This window comes from Cyanistes caeruleus, chromosome 4, assembly GCF_971803275.1.
Source record: "Cyanistes caeruleus chromosome 4, bCyaCae1.hap1.1, whole genome shotgun sequence".
NCBI classification, from domain to species: domain Eukaryota; kingdom Metazoa; phylum Chordata; class Aves; order Passeriformes; family Paridae; genus Cyanistes; species Cyanistes caeruleus.
Genome location: NC_141704.1, coordinates 19,365,306 through 19,385,130, shown reverse-complemented (window position 1 = coordinate 19,385,130; position 19,825 = coordinate 19,365,306). Strand labels below are relative to the sequence as shown.

The following is a 19,825-nucleotide window of genomic DNA, read 5'->3' as shown; positions in this document are numbered from 1 at the left end:
CACATAATTTATCACTCAAAATCTGCATATATTGCTTTCCCATGCAAAGTACAGGTTCTTGCACAATGTTTCCAAGTTCAATGTATCATGTATTGTAGTGTTGTATTTTGAATGTCTGTAGTAGCTGTTACCTGATATATATACAATGTATGTGGGACTGACAGCAGTTTTTGACTATTATTTCTTAAGGGAATTTGAGAAGCTATGTAGTCTTGAATGGCCTATTCTAGTCTTTTCCCTCCTGTGAGCAGTTCTATAATGCACCACCCTGCCATGGCCCAGGACACATTCCAGCCCCCCTGGGACTATTGTTTCCATCCCAGTGACACTGGAGCAGCACTGGTCTCCAGCTCCCCACAGCCTTGCCCTCCTGAGCAGGGCCCACCCGTGGCTCTGCATTCCCAGAGAGCTGCCTGATGCCCAGGGCTGGGGCTGTTCCTGCTGCCCAGCTCCTGGCTAGGGTGGAACATGCACTGGCTGACAGGCCCTGCCCAGACGGTTCTCCTAGGGAGATCTCACCACCCCAAGTGTCTGACCCTGTGGGACCCACCAGCCTTTGTGGTACTTGGGTAATGGAAATGTTTATTAAAACCATATTAATTAAAAAAAACTTTAAAAACCCAAACCAAAACATAAAAAAATCCTTAACTGAAACATTTCCCAAAAGACCTTTTCTTCCAAGCCAAACCTCACATTCATAAGACTTTTGTCTTCTGTGGCAATATGTATTAAATTCAATAGCACAATATGAGTTGTGAGTCAGCCACCATACTCTGAATCATCAAATTCTGCTGTATTATTTCCAGACGTTAAAACCTACATCTTGTTTGAGTAGGAAGAGTAATGTAAGTTTAAGGAATCCTTATGACTCAGTGGTGTGTGTAGGAAGCACTGTGGTGTTGTGTAATGGGACGAACAGCCTGGAATTGATCCTGCCAGTTTTTCCAGGGGAAAACCGCCAGAGACTTGAGTTGTTAAATCAATGTTGCGTTTTAATGAAATTTTTGGCACATCTAATGCTAAAAGTCCCCTGAAGGGAAAATATTGTAAATCCAGCTGGTAGTGCTAGAAGTTAGGTTCGTAGGTTGGGAAGGAGGTTGTTGCTTGTAGTGTTTGTTGGGAACTGGGGAGAGGTGCTGCTTCCTGTCCTGTGGGATTGGCCCTAGGGAAGTAGGGCTGGGAGCTGCCACCTGGTTCCTCACTGTGAGGAGGTGTTTGCTGTGACTGCTGGCGCTGAGCCCTGGACGTGAACAGGGGTGCAAGAGTACTTGATGGAACCATTGCATGAACACTTGTGTCATAAGTGTAGTAAGTGAAATGGACCATGAGCAGACATAAAGGGGAATATACAGGCCATGTGGCTTGTGAGATATATGTGTGTTTCAATATGGGCCAATACGTCATGAACTTCATGACAGTGTACATAAGTGAGAAAGGAAGCAGTTGACAAAATGTTTATACTGAAAATAAAATTTTACTTCAAAGTCTGCTTGTAGGCATCAGTCAGTTAGGCAAAACATGCTTTTTTATTGCTCTATGAGTTTCAGAAACTCTGTTTCAAAGATGCTTTCAGGGTACTTGCACTTGTGAAGTATAGCTAAATATACTAGTGAAATATCTATTTAATAATGATACAGTTATCAATTGGGACTAATGCATATGATAACATTAATTTTGTGTATGTGCATGTGTGAGCTTTCTCTTTCTGATGCCTCTGAGAGTAGCTCATTAAATTAGCAGCCTAAAACTGGGGAGTGTTAATAATTTCCATGTTATTTATGTATATCTTTGTGCATTGTACAGGTTCTAGCCTGTGTAGAATTATCACTTCTCTGTTGGGTTCTCTGTTATTTAACTTTTCTGCAGGATTCCACTGAAAGAAAACAAAAGCACTTCTGTCCCTCCCAGTTCTGGACCCAGAAACAATCCCACTTCTGTTAACTCCTGATTATGGAACTGGGCCAGCTCAGCTACATTTCTCTGTTTCCAGAGTATGCAACAAAATAGTTCTACTAAAAGTAGGAGAAAGCCTGTGAAACAAAAGAGCACTTTAAAGAGATGATTTTATAATCTTAAAGTGTATATTTTTCTCCCATAATGTTATACATCATCAAAAGCTGATTTGAATGATATTCTTCTCCAGGGATAAAGAAAAGGAACAAATACAGCCTTCTGTCTTCTGGCAAGCCCAGAACTCCTTGAGGCTTGTTGCCTCAAAGCCCTAAGCCTGTTTTACTCAGTTTTTGATTGTTTTAATTGTGTGTTTCTCTTTCCATGATTTTTTTCATCATCCATACAAAAGAGTTGATTCTCAGAGTTCTATAGATAAAGCCTGGAGAGGTCATTTTGCAAAAAACATCTACATGCATGTTGGCCACCCTGTAGTGTATTGAGAAGTCTCTCTTTAGACAGGTAGAAAAACTCAAGTGATAACAAACCATTTAAGAGTGGGAAAGGTTGTGATGGAGCATAGTTGATCACATCAATATGGATGCTTATGACATCTCAACATTCCAGACAAAATATTTTATGTGGAAGTTGAGTTCAGACACCTAGAGACTGCTCTGTTCTGTGATTCAAAGTGGGGTTTGATTTATGAATGGGAATGATTAGGAAATTCCTTTTGAAAGCTCTGTTCTGGTCACACTTAAAAAAGTTATGTGCACATATAAAGTTCCAGCTGCTGAGCCTATTTGAAGCCTTGTGAATACCCATGACAATGAAGTCAGCAAAAACTGCTGACAATTTTTCACATGCAGTAGGTGCTTGAGCCTTTGCATTTTTAACTCATTTGTGAACTATTGTACCTTTTTGACACTTGCAAGAGGAACATTTGAAACTACAGTATCTTAATTGAAATCCAGAGTCTCCACCTACATTGTGCTGCAGGAGGCAATCGTGAAAAAACTTTGATAAAAACAAAATATAAACCTGGGAGTGGAAGACAGTTTGCTCACCAAAGCTACTGTTTTTGATGGTCTATAGAGGAAGAGGAATGCAATTTTAAATCTCATTAAGCTGATGAGTGATCTTTCTCTCTTGCTCTCTTCCTATTAAATAATTTTGAAATACCTATGCTGAGAGCACAATTTAACAAGATTCTAATCTGCCTTCTGAATATCCCACAGGGCAAAACCAATAAACATTCAAGTGTGATTTCTAAATTTGCAAAGACAAAACTGCCATGTATATGAAAGTACTGAAAGCCACATGCTTTATAACTGCTATGCAGGAGAAAGGTGGGAAAAATGGACTTTGTAGACCACCTCTACTGGAAACTAAGAGTGTTTGTATGAGCCTTAAGAGAAGGTTGTTCTGTGGTACTGACAGCGTTAAAATGATACATTTTTTTAACGTATTCTGGCTGCATTTGTTTAATAGTCTATAGAATAAACTCTAGTTTACTTATTTGATCCCAAGATTAGCTCTGCTCCTTAAAGCATGGTGCTAACAACACTGAGGGTGTGGGTTCAATCCACATATGGGCCATTCACTTCAGAGTTGGACTTGATGATGCTTGTGGGTCCCTTCCAACTCAGAATAATCTATGATCTACTTTAGGTTACCATACTTATATTTGGAAAGAAATCACTATCTTTAGACCCATATAACAAAGTCTTGGTTTGTGGTCATAGTGCTAAATTATGAAGCACTCAAGCAACTTCAGTATCTCTACTGGTCTTTTCTGTACAGGGTTTGCTAATGAAAACAAAAGCTATGGATGTGACGTTTCTGTTCAAGATATTTGTAGGGAAGAAAGAGGGAGAAAAAGAGAGATTAAAGAATTATGCTTCAAAATATTAGATGTTAAAGCCCATAATAATTTAAATTCTATGAAATACTTTTTTATGAAATGGTAAGATATTTCTGAATTTTGTCTCTTAAAGATAACCAAGAATTTTGTCATTGCCAAAGTTAACTGTGACACTGTGTTGTGCTTTTAGGGACATAACAATTAAATGTAAAATCATAATCTCAAAGATTCAATAATTCGGGTTTTTTTACATGAAAAATGAACTGAAGTGCTTTTATTCATCAAATTAGGTACAATTCCAATGTAATAATGAATTCAGTAAAGATCTTTTCCAAGATTTGGTTTGGTATATCCAAGGTGAGATGTTCAATGAGATTCCCAAGTAAAATCTAAGGCTCTTAAAATTAACAACAAATCCATATTTTATTATAAAATTTATATTTTAATTTTTAATAGAGAAAACTAAAATTGGAAATTTAAGGTATTCCACAAGCCCTGTTTATTCCAGTTTTCTCCTGCCCATTGTAAGCTTGTGTGATTGATTTTAATCAGCTCAGTAGCCTTCTTGCCTTCTTGGTTGTAGCAAACTTTGCACAAACTTTTTGCACTCTGGAGAGTTTATTTTCATTTTTTTTTCCTGGAGGAGAGGGTGGAGACTTGGTTGTTTTTGGTTTTTTTTGTTGGTTTTTTTTCCAGACATGTTAATGCTGTGGTGTTAAGGATGCATTGGTTTCCTACATCCAAAGAACTTTCTGTAACCTCCTGTTTTCAGAGATACATGGCATGGAGTCAAAAAGCTCTTCTGTAGTTCTTTGAATCCAAAATTCTGCTGCAGTCCTTTCACTAGCTTGGCATTACGTTCAGGAACACTTGCCTGTGTTGTCAGTTGTTCAAGAGGGTGCATAAGAACTTGTTTTTTAATAGGCAAATATTTTATTGTTTTCTAAAAGGTCTTTTCCTTTTTGCCCTTTTTAATGTTTGAATGTAAAAGTGAATTTTCTAAAATGCAGGTTGAAGGAAAGCAGACAGGAAAGGTTCTCAGAACTGTATTTCACAGTCCTTGACTATTTTGATGCTAGTGTTATTGTCTCTTTTGAAACAGAAATTTGCCTTTATTTGCAAGTCTCCTGAAATTGCTTCAGTTTTCTTCATATTTCAGTTAATAAATGAAGCATCCCTACTCTCCCCAACCTGTCTTTTATGATACTCTCCATATATGTAATATTCAGTAAAAGTGCATGCAATTTTTCTGTCTTCCACTGTTTGCTAATTGTTTTCAGTGTTTAAATCAATATTGAGGTTTGCTATGAACAGTTGTGGTCAATTTATCTATGAAAAATTATCTTTTCATCAATGTTATTAAATGCAGCATTTAGACTATTTGCCAATTAATGTGCTGTCATCTTGGAGGAATTTGTGTGAAACTGGATTACACTTGCAAAAAGAATTCCTGTAGTTTCTTCAGGATACAGATAATTACATTTAGGATTAATCTTCTTTTCTCTCCACATCTTTCTCCTCCCCCAACAACTTTTTTCTTTTCTCCTCCTTCTCTGTTGATGTACTCATTATTTTCTGAATGAATGCCAACACCGTAGCAGATTTTTCAAAGACTCTCATTGTAGCAGACATTTTGAGCTATGGCTTTGACAGATTGCACATTTTGAAAGTGCGATACTGTAGCAAGCTTTTTAGTAAATTTGGCAGACTACATACTGTCTTGAAATCCACTGATGAAAAGTGAAAAATCTATTAGATGTAGGTTGGCAGGATACATGTGACCTGCTGACAGGCTGTGTACATTTTTTATTTGATTCTAGGAGCAAGAAATCCAATTCTCAGGGGTTTATGAAGAATTGCAGTAAATGTCACTTACAGAATGAAAAAACATATTGGAAGAATTAGATTGAAGAGATGACTAAAAAAAGTGTTGCAAAAGTCTTTGTCCTACATACAGGGATTTTACTTAAATTATAGCTGCTGAGTTAAGAACTTGCTGGACAGCTGGGTCCAGAGAGTGGTGGTGAATGGTGCTGCATCCAGTTGGTGACCAGTCACTAGTAGTGTTCCCCAGGAATCTGTGTAGGGCCCAGTCCTGTTTAATATCTTTATCAATGATCTGGATGAGGGGATTGAGTCTACCATTAGCAAATTTGCACAATGCCAAGCTAGGGCAGAGTGTTGATCTGCTAGAGAGTCGAAGGGCTCAGCAGAGGGATCTGGACAGGCTGGACTGATGGCCAAATCCAATCATATGAGGTTTAACAGGACCAAGTCCTGGGTCCTGCACTTTGGCCGCAACAGTCCCCTGCAGGGCTGGGGACAGAGCAACTGGCTGGTAACCAGAGAGGGACCTGAGGGTTTCAGTTGACAGAAGCTGAATATGAGTCAGTGTGAGCATCCTGGCCCATATCAGGAATAGTGTGGCCAGCAGGACCAGGGAAGGGCTTCTTCCCTTATACTCAGCACTGGTTAGGCAGCATCTTGAGTACTGTGTCCAGTTCTGGGCCCCACAATTTAGGAAGGATGTTAAGATGCTGGAGCATGTCCAGAGAAAGGCAACAAGGCTGGTGACAAGTCTGGAGTACAAGTCTGATGAGGAGCAGTTGAGAGAACTGGGAGTGTTTAGCCTGGAGAAAAGGAGGTTCAGGGGAGACCTTATCTATCTCTACAACCGCCTGAAAGGAGAGGGTAGCCAGATAAGCATTGGTCTCCCAGGAAACCAGTGATAGGACAAGAGAACAGTCTTAAGCTCCACACGGAGGTTTAGGGTGGACTTTAGGAAGACATTTTTCACAAAGGGAGTTATTCAGCATTGGAATAGGCTGCCCAGGTAGCTGGTGGAGTCACCATCCCTAGAAGTCTTTAAGAAAAGACTGATGTGCTACTCAGAGCTATGGTCTGGTTGACAAGGTGGTATTAGGTCACAGGTAGGACTTGATCTCAAAGTTCTTTTCCAACCTAGTTGATTCTGTGATTCTGTGAGATGATTGGTAGAGAATAGATAGGAATCACAATAGTAGTATATGTTATAGAGCTAAAGAGCTGTTGTGATGATGTCCCTTGATTATGTTCTTGAAGAAAGAATTTGCAAACAGAGGAAATCCTTTCATTTTCCAGTGCTTAAAATATAGGCTTACACTTGGAGTTTCAACTTTCCATTTTTGATGTTGGGACTGGCATACTCAGCATTCCATGATTAAACTGCAGGAAAGAGCTCAGCTTCCAAAAGCAGAAGGGGTTTTACAACAGTTTATTTGTAGGCAGAATGCTGCTCTGAGGAATTTCTTTCTGTCTTTGAAACCTGTTACCCTTGGTGGCTTCTCAAAAGGTTCATCTGTTATACACAGTCTTGTATGAAAGGGTTAATACCCAGTGCATACATACACAAGGAGCACCCTGTGTGTGCCTGTGGTTAACTTGCTATATCATGAGTTTAGTTTCAGTTCATGAATCTGGCAAAGGGGTGACAGGACCCTCCTCTGCATCCTTGACAACATATTTTTGCCTCGCCTCGACATTTGTACTGGAATTGCCTTTTGGCAGCTTATGGTTAGTTGAACCAAACTGTTAATCTAACTCAAAACTAATAATAATGCAAAACAATAAAGAAGTTAGCTCACAGCTGGATTGGGGGGCTCAGTGACACATGGATAATAGTACATGTGCAAGAAGAGGAGGAAATATACTGTTAAGGAGGACAAAGAGCTAAATTTTTGTTAGTGCCTTAACTTTGCAGGTTTCTTTAATTCTGTGACACGTACTCATCAGAGAAATAAGTGGCTTCCTAATTCTTACCAAAACTGTTTTAGGACTTAGGGTGATATTCAAACAATCACATGTAATAGTGAAGAATACATTGCACTTCATTGAAATGTAAATGAATCTTAATGGTTGTGTTTTCATTCCTGTCATAAAATTTCTATCCTGGATAATAATAGTAGTGGAATATTAAAACAGATCTTACCAAAACAGGTAAATTGTCTATCACATTTTCTGTCTTGTATGTGTTTGGGTCTTTCACATTTCTTGCATTGCAATAAGAATGTACTGTTCTGTAATTTTAATATTCTGTATTTCCATTGAAAATATGTATCCTTAGCACTTTTGTGATGTACCAGTAAAAAAAGACATAGAAAACTTTACTTATTATGATTATTATTTACTTGTTATGATTAACATTTACACAGGCAGGCTAAAGCAGATATATTTCCTTTCTTTTCAAGTTTTAGGAATATTAAACTGGAAAGAGGATTGATAATGAAATGATGAAACAGGCTGTTTAACAAGAGAAAGTATTATAAAATTTTTTAAAATTGAAAACTACTGATTTTGGAGTCCATAATTTGGGTTTTAATATTCAAAACTGATTCCTACTTCTAATGCTAATTTTGTGTCTCAAAACATGAAATAATGAATGCATTTATCAGATGAGAAACAGTATATAGAAATTATGATTCCTAGCAAATTCTCTAAGTTAAAGCCTTGGGTTCTTTTTAAGACTTGAATAAGAGACCTTAGACTGTTTTAGGGAAACCTAGTCTGTTTTAGAAACTGGCACTGGCACTGGATATAGTGCATAACTTAAAATGTCACAGGAAGATGCAGATAGAAATATTCTAGGGGCCTGGAGGTGTTTATAGTTTCTCTGAGTGAGGATGTGAAAGAGAGAAATTACAGACTTACAAAGATGCTTATAATGAAATTCATACTGATTTTTTCATATGAGACATGGCCAACTGCTGATACTCAGTGTGGGTCTCGCCTACGAGGCACTTGCACATGGCAGATAGATATCCAAAAGTAGTGTTGCACAACTGTAGACCACCAAACAAATCATGGCCACGAGGAAAGGATCTGAAGATGCAAAGAAAAATATGTGGAAAGGTGGTCAGATTGTCCAATATGCGAAGTCACCTTGCCAGCACAGAGTCCTCCCATCTCACCCCAACCTTGCATCAGAAGCTGCTGATGACATGACATGGGTCTGGCAGCCTGCTGCTGATGTGTAAGCACACTGGAGAAAATTAAGTTAAAAATTAAAATTAAAAATAGGTGATACAGAAGGAAAGAGGATAGGGGCAAGGGATGTTAGAAAATAAAGGTAAGCAGACATTGCTAGTAGGGAATATGGAGACACTGGGGTAAAGTGAAAGGAGTATGCATATAAGAGCAGAGAAGGAAGATTCTGGTGTTTGGCATCTTTCACCTTGAAATACTGGGGTGTCTGATTAGTGGCTAACTGTACAGAGGTTAGAGAGATAGAGATGGTCACTAAAGTGGTGAAATTCATAAGGTTGGGTCTGACAGGGTAGATGGTCACACACAATCAACTATAAAAATCAAGATGGCATTTTAGTTTGTGTTCTAAAGGAGATATTTGGAAAGAGTTAAGGTGATATTTTATGTGTTTGCTATAAACAGCATAGTATTTTTCTCTGAACGTCCTGTGTATTCTATTGTGAAGGGCAGCATATCAGACAGAATACAACTTTTCTTCTTTGCTTAACTATGTCAGCTCCCAGTTTAAGTATGAATTTAGAATAATGTACCACCCATCAATCACAACCTCCACGTCTTCATACTTTCCTTTGTTGTCATGTTCAGTCTTAAACTAGCATGTTCCAAATATGTGTCAGTCTTTAATCAGTGTAGCCAGAATGGCATCCAACCTTTTGCAAGTTCTAGTGTACTTTTTCTGAACTGACATCTGATCTGTCAAATTCACACCCCTTGAAAATGTGAAGATGTAGGCAACAGGGTTAGTTTAAGAATTATGTAATTGTGAGAAAAAAATGTATAAATACTTTCCAGTAAATTCTTTTTCTTAGCACCATATATAATAATTCTGTTATTTCATCATTTGCATTAAATGTGTGTTTAAAAAAATAATTCCCCAAATTAAACTCATTCTCCCAATATAAATACATAAAATTATCATCCTTAGAACTGAAGGCACTATCTTTGGGAAAAAATAAAATCACATTGATTGCAGGTCCTTGTTTTAAGGAACAAGATAATTATGAACTATAAGGGGTGACTTTCAAAAGGAGAAAAAAGAAACTCCACAGATTTCATACCAGTGGTCCTTGTTGCTGTTAATTTTTTCTTAAATGCTCTTTCCTCTTTGAATACACACTAATATATTATACTGAACTATGAAACTACTTTCTTCAGTTCACTGGGGAGGAATTGACATTCTTGCAGATGCATGTGATCAAGCTACTTATAGAAAGAACTGAAAATTCCTTGCCAGCTGCATGCATTTGTATTAAATTCAAATGTACAATATCTTTGGACTAATCAGTTTTGCCCTCATATGACATATACAGAGGCATCTGTGAAGAAAGACTGCAACAAAATATATTAGGGACTGGGATGAAGTAGGTGTCCACATGTGACTAAGTGCTAAAATTGCCACGTGAACTGTTCACTTGCTCTCAGGTCACTGTTCAGAAATATGAAGCCCAAATCAAGGCCTGTTGTGTCTCAGAGATAGTGATTAAACTATGTGCATAAGTCCTTGGAGGAGCTTGATTTATCAAGAAAATGAATGACATACTGAAAATGATGAATTCAGTTTATGCTAAAGAAACACTGACTCCTGAGTAGCACAGTGGTTGGAGTACCTATTCAGCAGTGGGAAATATACTGCTGAAATTATAACTTCTGTTAAACTGACATGAATCCTGAACTCCCACTTCACAAGAGAATGCCATGGCCTGTATCAGGGTACAAGCAGGCGGGGTGAACAATTTCACCTGTGACAAAGGGTATAAGCAAGAATGATCAGCTTGAGACACCACAGAAAAACAAGTGGAAACCTAAGTATGGACACTCATGGGGATCTCTATCTCATGATAGAGAATGAGGAGAAGGATGTGGCTGGTGTTGCCTATGTGTTCTGTGTTAAGGACTTACAGAAGGGATACATCAGCAGCACTGGAAAACAGGATCACTTCTCACAACAGCAAATCCACAGAGAAATAATTTGATTTTATTAATATAAAAATGCCACTTGAAATGTTTACTCATTCATTTACATGACTCTTGTCCTAATCTGAAGCCCTCTGAATTTAATGAGCTTTTCCATTTACTTTTACAGTGTAGTCTTAGACTGTAAATTTAAAATTGCCTCTGCCTCTTTCCAAGAAGTGCTGTATTACATTTCAGACAATGTTTACTGGTGATGATATGAGATGTCATTTTGATTACAAAAAGAGGCTCTGCAGGGAATTACTAATAGTATCTCTAATAGAGAGTCAAACCATGAAAGACTAGGACTAAATATAAATTATAGCTGTGCTTTAATTTACAATTCTTGTCTTACAAAAAGTTCTCTGAGGAATCTTTTAAAAATAAGGCATCCATACAGCTCTTTTTAAAGGAAAAAGGACTCTGTCAGAATGAAACATTGCATTGGACCTGTGGACAAAAAAATATTCAGATTATTTTCTTTTAATAATACAGTACAAAATAAAATATTTGAAATACCAAATAAGACATTTAAAATTGAAGGACTGTAAGTCTGATTCTTTTTCTCAGCAAAATGTAGTTTCTTCTTTTATTGCATCTGAGAGCAATACCATATTAACCCCAGGCAGCATCAGCCATAAAGTTAAAGTGACAGCACTATGTTCCTCAAGGGAGAATGTGAAGATGCTTCTTACATTTGCATCAAAGATCAAAGCACAGTTTGGGATAGGTACTGACTGAATGTACAAAATTCAAAGGACATTTAAGGCTAATAGCTCTAATTAGTAGTTCACCAGACTGCTTTAGTGGCAGAATAAGAATTTCATACAGCATAACATAAAGAAGGGAGTCTTTATAGCTAAAACTAAAATCTGATTTCAGAAAAATATTTACCAACTTTTTTGTTTTTGTTGCTGTTTTTTATCTACTAAACATAGTAGAGTATGAAAATAAGAATAAGAGTCAAACCAATATTTATTGTTGTTGTTTGGTTTGTTGTGGGTTTTTTTGGTCAATATATACTTCTCACCTTTCAAAATAGTAACAGCAGTTTAAGATTATAGAAGTAATTTTCAGAGTATGGCAAGAAGCCATATGCATTATCAGCTAAGTGATAATTTGTCATTAATTATGCCCTGTTCCTTTGGGTATGGCAGGAATAGGCAAATCAAATCCTGTCCACAGCTCATTAATAGTGGTCTGAGTCCTTGGGCAACAGGAGTGCTTGCTGCAGTCTGTCATCCTGACTTCTTCTTTTCTCTCCATGCACTAAGCAATATTTAGATTGCAATCAAGAAATCATGCTGATTAAAATCATCCTATTATCATATTTATTTCTTAAATTTCATTCCTGTGGTGAATTTAACTATCTGCTATTTTATGTAATTTCTTATATAAAGCCTCAATTTTAGAAATAAAACACTTAAAACCACACACACTAGCATGGTTAAAATGACCCTTTGTTCCCATCTGCCGCTTACGCAATTTGAAATTCTGTATGCAGGAAATAAGGCTATTTAATACTCTGTGAATTTGCACAGGAGATTGACCCAAAGTGATATTATAGTTTTCCTGTAATTGCAATGCATAAAAAAAAAAAAGTTCAATGACTTCTTTGTCTCTGCTGTTGTTTAAAATTTGTCTTTTAAAATAATAAAAAAATCCGCTTAGAGAAATGAAGAGAAAAGGTACCAGTTGTGACCAGAGTGTAAGAACTGTAATATAATATATCTAAAAACTTATTTGTCTTTCTCTATTGGCTAATATCTGATTTGTCTTTTTCAATTGGTAAGCTTTCCTAAGCTCTGAGCTCAAGCCAAGTAATCCTTTAGGGATGGACAGATATGCCTAAAAAGGCAACTTGAAGCCAGATGGCCCTGGGGATGTTGTAAAATGAGTACATGTTTCAAAAGAGAAGCCCAAATAAAAAGAAAAAATCTGCATGTTTTGCATTGCTCTTTGAGCTGGCATACCCTGTCTGGAAGCACTGAGCTGCTTAGGCATTTTGACATATGAAATTTCACATGCAGTGAGCTGGGATTCTTGGTCTAGAAGGTTTTCCAAATGCCTCTTGAAACAAAGGGAATGTTTTGCATATTAAATAAATTTTCCCTTTAGAAACAATAAGCCCATGGTAAAATACGGGATTGGTGTGGAGTGGCAGCAGTATGTAGCAATCTCATACCTGACTTGAGTATTCAGCAAAGGAGTTACTCTGAGAGACTTGAGATGTCCCACAGAACAAAATGTCCCTCATTTCTTGCTATTTCTCTGAAATTCTGGAACAGGCTATTTCCATATCTCAACATATACTTTGCAGCAGGTTTTGAGAGTAAGCACTGGATGCTAAATTATGAACACTAAAAATATGACCACAGAAAAGAATGTTTTGGACCTTTCTTGCTCCCCTCATTAAAAGCACAGATAATGGAACATTGCTCTTAGGGGAGAGCTGAAGGTGTGCATGCATATTTTAATTAACAATTTAAAAGAAAAATTATTTTCTTTGTGCATATCAGCTTATTCTTAACAGTGGTCAAAATGTTATGCAAGGGACAAAAAAAGGAAGTCTAAAAGCTGGCATAACATGTTATACCTGTGGTTAGATTTCAGACATTTTCTGTATGCAATTTAAATATCTTTGTACAAGATCATATTTAGGAAGTCTGACATGAAGAAATTATTTGGGGGACTTGACTTACCATATTCTTATGCATTTAGTAATCTTTGAAAAGTTCCTGTTAAAATGAGTGTCCAGAATTAACAGTAGTTTTGCCTTTTTAAAAAATTTCCCAATGTAACTGCAAAAATGAAATTTAATGCATTTTTGCAGAAAATCCACTGTGTTTTTTATCAATTCAATTAAATTCAATCCAATCCAATTCAGTTAATTCAATTAAATTCATCCCAATGAATTTTTTCAATAAGAATGCTATTTTTAAAATATTGCCTTTATAAGGATTTTCAGAAAAGAAAATATTGATGTAAAACTTGGGAACAGTGACTTACTATTTATTGGTGTGAGATGCTCCAAACTTTCTTATAAAATAATGGGTCTTTTCTGATGTACATATCTTCAATTTCCAGACTCAGTTATTACTTAGGGATGGATCAGCCACCAGTTGCCTTGAGTGTCCTTTTTCCGTTTATCTTTCCAAGGTGGCATTAGTAGTTATGTCTCCAGGCAGAGCAGGAGCAGAGAGAAACAGGGAGGAAAGAATATCAGCCAGTCTGTAAAGATCTGGGCTATAAGCACATTTTGGTATGTTACTATGTGCTAACTGGTTGTTAAATTTTAGGGGCAGTCAGGAGCTAACTTCATCTCGTTAATACATATTAAGGCACATGGTCATGGATATCAAAATGGTTTCTCCACACCAAATAAATTTATTCACATTACATAAATAAAAAAAAATAAAATAATCTTTGATCAAAGCCATCTTGACATTCTATTAAGTACATCTATTGAAGTTATGTTTCCTAATTGTAGCAGCTGTTAATGAAATCTTGGGCTAAGAAAGTGACTATGGAGAGTGTAAGTTCCATATCTGCTGAATGCCTACTTATAGTTTAAGAGAGTTCAATTCACAGCTGTCACATATGGGCATGTTGGAATACCATCACAGACCCTTGCTCTTTTTCCTGTCTCTACTACACCTCAGAATCAAAAAGCTTTTTATTAACGAAACAAAAAATTATAATGAAAGTCTTAGCATAAGAAATATTGGTCAAAATGCAAAAGGGCATCAATAATTATTTTCAATAAAGTGCTCTGTCTGTTTTTGCTCTGAAACCACTTATGACTAAGAACTGGCCTCTGTGTGAAGTAGAAGAACCCTGCTGATGCTGGATTGATGTTCTCCATAGGAACATGAGCTGCAGAGTTTTGGCAATGAAAGCAGCTTCCATTGTGGCCTTTTTTTTCATTTCCTATTCCTCTGTGTGTGTGTCTCAAGTGCCTAGCTGCTAAATTAAAAGCTGTGATTTGTATTCAAATTGGAGATGGAAGAATATCTACTAACTTTCAATTTAATTGCTTATGTTGCTGAGTGGGTTGTGTTTGAGGTGTTTGTTACATTGCAGAGTGATGATTCTGAAGCTAGCAGAAGACTGCTAATACCACTTAGACACTGCATGTTTTGCTCAGAGGGGGAAACCTGAACATATTGATTTATTCCTATGTTTAGAATACAAAGAATGAAAACTGTACCTTATGCATTCTGGGATCTATGCCTGAATTGAACAGACTAGATGAACTGTAACAAATACAAGAACAAAGCAGTCTGTTAATGATTCAATTTAAAAAGAGAATGGAAATATCTTTTGTCAGCTGACAGAAGTGTCTGAACACTTAACGATATGAGTTTTGATTCAGTAGAAGAATTATCCTATGAACAGCTGGGAGGTCAGTTTACTGTTGTTTACTCTTGGCTTTCTTGACCTCTGTAGAACAAATAGGCAAAGGGAGGAATTGAACTTGTTTAAAAAACTGAATAAATTAAAACTGATAGAGTGAATCCTTGTCAAAAGTGTATTTATAGGTCTGTTTCAAGTAGGAAAGATGAGAAATTCATCAAAATGAAAATGGGGACTTGAATAGATATAATAATGAGGATGTTCCCTATACATTACATATATAGTTCCATTCCATTACATTTTAGATTTACAGATGTTTAATGTTGTACATTTTTGCTTGTGGAAATGAGACAAGAAAAACTCTGTATTTTGCACACCAAACTGAATTGAAAGTAAACAGAAACCCACTTGTAATTTCATTCTGCTGATTTGCCTAAAGTTTGTGAATTCAGTAGAGAAGGCTTGTGGTGGTGTTTCCACAGACAAGAATGCACATGGCTTACACTACAGGTAGAGATGATTCTCTTTTCTGGGTTAACCACCTGATTCATGAAATGGAGGCAAACACTAGGGGAAACTAGAGAAATGGGACTTCTTTAAAGGCTTTTTCAAACTACTATATGAATGTCCTTTTAATCCTCCCCAGGGATTTGTAAGCAGATGCCAGAAATAAACAGCTGACCTAAGGAAGAGAGTTCTCCCCTGTGCATCTGTTTGTGCTATAGGTTTATGGCAGTAGCGAGCTGTGGAAATCAATCTTTTGTAATCTCTGCCCTTTATGCTTTACTCAGAGGGCTGCTGTCACATCTATAAATAATCCATTTGTGGATCTGTTTGAAGATAAAAGAGGTTGGCATGCAAAAAAGCTTTGACGTGCTCTCCAGTTACTTATCCAAAAGTGAATACACAAAACCTGGTTTTGGGTTCACCTGATTGATTTAGATGTTTTTTACTCTAAAATGCTGTTGATGCAGATTGCATTTTCAAGACAAGGCTTATAGTACAGGCAAGAGTTAAAAATTTATGTTGCCTATAAAACCTTAGCAGAATAAGCCTGTCCAACTCTATCCTGTAAGCAAGGGCCCAGTGTATAGTGGTAACACAAAAGAAATATAAAAACCTGCAGGTAGAGCTGTTTATGTCTGTGTACTGTACTTCCCCAAAGCTATTCAAACCAGGGGGAGGAAGGGTTGGTAACATTTTGTTATAATGATTGTATTATTCTCAAGTTTTTGCAGTTTCAAGTGTGCTGACTAATTGAAAACTAGCAATCCTAGACTGAAAAAAACCCCAACCCCAAACATCTGTTACTGTGGCTCCCTTTCCAGAAATGGCTACATTACATGGTAAGCTCTTTTTTTTTTTTCCTTTGTTAACAGCATTTGTTTTGAAGTCTTGTTCATTTGCCACATTGTGGTCCCTCCTCCTTTGGCCAGGTGGAACTGCCTCTGCCTTTTTGCCTCTTCTCTGTTTCCTTGGAAGAGCAGAAGTTTTCCATATGTATTTAGGTGACAAGCCATGGATGAAAGATATATTTTATTACTTTAAAAATACCTTAATTTTTCCTTATCTTTAAGAACAAGACTGTCTTTGCAGTGAAGCAGAGAAAGCTGAAGGGCCCTATGACTTAATATAGAGAGGGGAGAGGACTTTTACACTTCAAAAGTGTGGTTCTCCCATTGTGGGTGTGAAGGGCAGGGGGACTTTTATCTTATAGTCTTACTGCTAATTGAGCTGACCTTCTGTTAAGTGTTCTGTCTCTTGTGTTTTTTTCAATGCTGGGTCTCTTTGGAGACAGCATTTGTTATTTTACTGAGGTGATAGGGACTTCTAATGATGCAGAAATCCAACTCTCCTCCACCGTTTCCTTTGAGACTCTTAGTTTGCCTGTTTGACTATTCTCACAAAGCCTTGTGTTGTCTTTTTCTGACTTATGATTGCTTAGGAAGATATCTTGAAAGTTATGTTAGCATAGGTTCTCTGATTTTGCCACAGTTCCCTTCTATAAGCTTGCTTTTAAAACCAAAAGCAGCAAAACAAGGTAGCTGTTTAATGCACCTCTTCCATTGGTGGGTAAGGGCTGGAAGTGACATGTAGACAAAGGCTGTTGTCTTCTGTGGGTCACATAACACCTCAGTTTGAGCTAAAAATGGTGCTGTGAGGTAGCTCATCTTGTTTTCAGTTTGATTCTTATCTGCTGTTTTAGGTACTCCTGTTACTTTTGGCACAGGTAAGATCAGCACCCTTAGTTAAGTGGATGTCCTCAAGTTTCACTGACTTTTGAGTTTGAAGGAGAATTTAATTTTTCAAAGATATTTTGTAAATTGAGTGATTGGTGTAAAAACAAGGTCAGAATTCCTTACTAGAAAAGAAGGATAAAAAAAACAAGGATGCCATCAATTGAAAAAGATTATGTAGAAAAACGGTAAGTACAATGCTTCCTACAGTGAGGATCCAAATTATTTAGGATGATGAACTGACTTAAACTACACTCTTTGCTCTGTGAAAGTGTATTGAAAGCACACATTTGTTTCTATTATCCTAGGTTCTAAAAAGAACTCTATAGAAGTAATTGGATTTGCCATTGTAAGGATGGCAGCAGCACTATCACCTTGTGTAACTATTGTGTAACTTGTGTTTAGCTAAGGTTATGTTGATGTGATTACCATTTTGTGAGGTTGGACCTTCTTCATCCATGGTATTCTTCACAGCAGGCAGTTCTACCAACTCTGATCTCAGCTTCCATTCCATTCCAGTTGTATTCCTTCCCCTCTTTCAGCTTGTTACTTAGACAAGGAATTCCTGTTTGAGGAGAGGTCTGAAATTAAAAGTACAGCTTACAGAATTTAAAAGAAATTTTAGGAATTATGGTTTAAAAATATTTGCTTTATTTCCTTGCTTGTGGTGGACTTGTTCCATTTAACATTCTCAGGAAGCATGAGAATAGCCACTGGTCAAATATCTTGTTTGGATGCAGTGAGCTCTGCAATAGCAGTGATACAGACATTGGAGTCCTCAATAAAACCCAGGAGTTGTATCTGATGGGAGCAGTTGAAATAGTAATGAGCAACTGGATAGGGCAGAAAGAATTTACAAAGAACACACTCTCCAGATCTTCCTTGGGTGCAATGAGCTTTAGGCCAATGTTAATGCCATAAGCAGCTCCATACTGTAGAAACCGTGTGTCTATTTGTGTGCAGGCAAATATCTGCTAAAATTGACATATTTGTAGGAGCTACAAAATACCTTCGTAAAACTTCTTGCTAAGTATATTTGGGTGACTGTTCTAGGTTAGCTAGCTCTAGAGATAGTTCAATATCAGATCTCTCTGGAATTAGTGGGTTCTGCTGATTACAGTTCTGTGTAAAGTTTTCAGGAGGCTTGATATTAACCTGAAAAAAATTGGAACTTCAGCTCTAGCTTTCAGCTACAAGAAGGGTATTATTGACCTATTAGGACAAGTTAGAAAAAAGTGGCACCTTTGAGTATTTGATTTTGGTTTATAATTGAATCTCACAAACTCTACAGAAGTTTGTTTAGCTTTTGCCTTGACCATTCTGAATATTTAGTATAGGTGTTGTTTTAATGGTATACACACCTGAAGTAACTATTTGGAGCCCTCATTATTCAGAGACTATAACATAAGCTTCCAACTAAACTTTGTACTATATAATGTACCGTAACATCTGGTAATAGAAGACAACTGTAAAGGGCTTTATACAAACATGCTGTGCTTTACTGTTGACATAACAAAGAGACACATATGGAACTTGATGTTCCTAAAGGAATGTGTTGGTCTGTAAATAGAAATGCAAAATGGAGAAATCCAAGCAGTTAATTTCCATTCTACATTATGAAATTAGAAATATGCTGATCTGAATAGGAACTGTTAAAATGCATAATGCCTTTTGACAGAGATCATAAATCATGGGCTTTTCAAGGCTATTAAAACAAATTCCATCCACATTGGCAGAGCTGTTTTTTAAGTGCTTTTGTTAACTAATGACTTGTGCTATGTTCTGAAAAATATGGTCTCCCTTATCAAATTATTCAAGTTTTTTTAAAAACTTAATTTCATACTCAAATTTTCTAATGCAGTGGATCTAAATTTATTGATACATTAACTATAATGCTTTTAAAATGAGGAGGAATGCCGAAGATAAAACCTATGTATACACTGATATTATTATACGGTCCACTAGACAGTAAAACCCAAGTATTAATGTTACTTTTTCTCTGTAATTAATGTGCTTTGCTGTGATTTTTTTTTTGTGTCTAGATTTAAAAACATTTTCAGATAAATTATCTTGGAAAGGCTTTACGAAAAGTTCTGACACTAATAATCTTTCTTTTTCAGAATCTTATGTTGAGTAATATTTTCTTCAGAAACCTGTTAGTTAAGTGTTACTCAGCATTAATAAGAGTATCAAAGTTTTCTCCAATGATTGCATGGAACATATTGCAATACTGAAGACTGTTAAATGAAGAGAAAGGCTTGCAATGTTTGTTCTTCAGAAAACTGAAAAGAGCTTTGGGTGTCCTGAAAGCCTACTGAAAATCTTTCTTTTTATCTCAAAAATGAAACACTAAAAAAGCTTTTATATGTAATATAGGAAAGGACTCAAAGGTTCTTAAAACTCTCAAATGTTTTTCTGGGGCTTCATATGTGTAACAATAAAGACTCCAGTCCAAAAATGAAGCTTTGCTAACCAGACAGGACTAAAACTTTTTTTTAGCAGT

The 19,825-nt window shown here is 36.7% G+C and overlaps 1 long non-coding RNA gene across 3 annotated transcripts in view; it reads left to right on the top strand.

Moving 5' to 3' along the window:
- LOC111922994 (uncharacterized) overlaps nucleotides 1-19,825 on the top strand; it is a 174,987-nt gene that overhangs the window by 18,699 nt on the left and 136,463 nt on the right. The window contains exon 3 of one of the 3 annotated variants that reach the window (XR_015286186.1): nucleotides 16,315-16,431. The exons of the other annotated variants lie outside the window; for them this stretch is intronic. This is a non-coding gene — a long non-coding RNA (uncharacterized LOC111922994). The remainder of the gene's footprint in view (nucleotides 1-16,314; nucleotides 16,432-19,825) is intronic. 3 annotated transcript variants of the gene reach the window in all.